Below are 2337 nucleotides of genomic sequence, written 5' to 3'. Positions count from 1 at the left end.
TCTGCCAGGTGATTTTTAGATTCTTTCTAAGACTATTCAAATGGCAAATTCAGTTTCCTGACATGGTGCGGGTAAACTGTCTAGGTTTCACAAGCATGCAATGAGATCAGCACATCATCTTCTGTATATCTTCAGTTTGGGTGTAAGTCTAATACCTCTTCTTTTCCACATTTTCCTTCAGAGCCTCCCAAACCCTAAGCTAGCTCTGACAATGTATGTGTGTCAATATCATGGTCAATGTGTATATCCCTGGAAAGTATATTGTGAAGGTAAGTGAATTTATCCACAGTATTCAAAACTGTTCTATTTTCTGTAACTGATTGTTCCACATATAGCAGGTGTGGTTCTGACTGGTGGAGCACTATGTTTTCTCAGTGTTAATAGGCCAAAATTAACACAGGCAGTATGGAATCAATCCATACTTTGTTACCTCTCAACTTCAGAGGCTGCACTGAGTGTACAATAATCTGTGAACAAAAAATCATGCACCAACTCTCCTGCCATGTTAGTCTTGGCTTGTAGCTTTTCAAGTCAAATAATTTACCATCAATGTGGTAATTGACGTACATGTTGTTTTCTTTCTTGTTAGAGATGCTTGACAACATAGCTGAAAACATCATGGTAAAAACATGTGAACAAGCAGTATGTTTACCATTCCATTGGTGAATAGGAAAGCATTATCCAGAACCCAGGTAAGCATGCCATAATGAAACTGTTGTGCAATACTGATGAACTTCTCTAGGCCACAAAATTTTGACATAATTTTCTGTAAATCTTCATAAATGACAGCTTCAAAGGCTTTGGTCAGATTGATGAATATTGTGTGCAAAACTCTTTACTGCTCCTAGGACTTTTCCTGAAGCTGTCCAGCAACAAGCACCTGTTAACCTTCCCTCAGTCTTTTCTGAAGAAACACTGGCTCTCAGGTAGATGACCTTTTTCCAGATGAAAAACCACCCTATTAAGGAAGACTAGCTAGAATCTTGCCAGCAGTGACTAAAAGAGGGACTCCTTGTGATTGTCACAGGACAATCTATTTACTTTACTTTTATAGAGAGACAATGGAAGCATCCTTGAACTCCTAGGAGATAACATCCTCTTGCCATATAGCCCTGATAATTTTAGTCAGCTTTTGTATGAGCAATGGACCCCCCCAAAAAAAACAGCCCTGATAAATCTCAGCTGGAATAGGATCTGCTTTGCCACAGGAGAGGAGCCTAATAATATTGAAGACCTCTTCTTCAGCTGGAAATTCAGCTAGAAAGAGATTAACTTCACACTGAGGTAAATAATCCATGGCTTCAGCATTCATTGATTCTGGTTTACTGAGAACAGTGTTGAAGTGTTCAGTCCATCACTCAGGAGAGCAAGACTTTATCAGTAATCAACATTTTGCATCAGCATTGAGAAGGTGATATGTACTATAGGTCTTTGGCCCATAAATAACCTTTGGGTAATCATAAAAGCACTTTGGATTGTTACTATCAGAATAAAACTGAATTTCATCTGTCCTTTTTGTTGAACCAAAAATCCTGCATTTCCCTAAGCTTTGTTTGTACTTTGGATTTGATGTAGTTAAATAAATGCTTCTTCCTTAGAGATGATCAAGTATTTTACTGGTAAAACCTTGTGGAATTCTTGTTTTCCATTTAGTAGCTTTTTAATTCCCTATTCTTTTCATCAAACTATTCTTAATGTTTGTAAGTATTCAGACTCATATGAGCAAATGCCATGCTGTACACCAAATCTCTGAAAACTGCCCACTCCTCAGTGCACATACTGAGGTTGATGCATGAATTGCTAGAGATAGCTCAGTGCTTGGGAGACTTCTAAGGAAAGTATGAGACAGAAGATATATTAAAGTGATCCAAGACCATTCCATGCTGGAAAGTGGTTTCCACATTCTAGCAAAAGAACTGATGGAGTCTAAATCCAGACCAAAGTATACTATTTTCATTTAATTTGTTTGTCTTTTTTTTCCTTTTGCAAACTACAAGTTTTTGCATACTGTTTCTTCTTTCACAACATGACTAATATGGAAACAAGATTTACAAGATTTTTAATTTATAATCTATATCAAATTGCTGCCATCTTGGGGAGGAGGGAGGGTAGGATAGCATAAAGAAAATGTGCAACTCAAAATGTTATTATAAAATTAATGCTAAAATTCTTTACATAACATTTTCAAAATTAAAGAAAAAATAAAAATAGAAATGATAGTAAAAAAAGAAGGGAAGGAAGAGAAAGGAAGAAAGAAAGAAAGGAAGAAAGAAAGAAAGGAAGGAAGGAAGGAAGGAAGAAAGAAAGAAAGAAAGAAAGAAAGAAAGAAAGAAAGAA

The 2337-nt window shown here is 36.3% G+C and overlaps 1 long non-coding RNA gene across 1 annotated transcript in view; it reads left to right on the top strand.

Moving 5' to 3' along the window:
• Positions 1–587: 587 nt before the first annotated feature.
• Positions 588–2337, top strand: part of LOC138169965 (uncharacterized) — an 11617-nt gene continuing 9867 nt past the window's right edge. The window contains exon 1 of the long non-coding RNA XR_011170495.1: positions 588–692. This is a non-coding gene — a long non-coding RNA (uncharacterized lncRNA). The remainder of the gene's footprint in view (positions 693–2337) is intronic.

Source organism: Petaurus breviceps, unplaced genomic scaffold (assembly GCF_028583685.1).
Source record: "Petaurus breviceps papuanus isolate PSGF00001 unplaced genomic scaffold, PetGlider_PUasm1.0 38, whole genome shotgun sequence".
Taxonomy (NCBI): Eukaryota; Metazoa; Chordata; class Mammalia; order Diprotodontia; family Petauridae; genus Petaurus; species Petaurus breviceps.
Note: the sequence above shows the minus strand (reverse complement) of the source record. Positions and strands in the feature narration are given on the sequence as shown.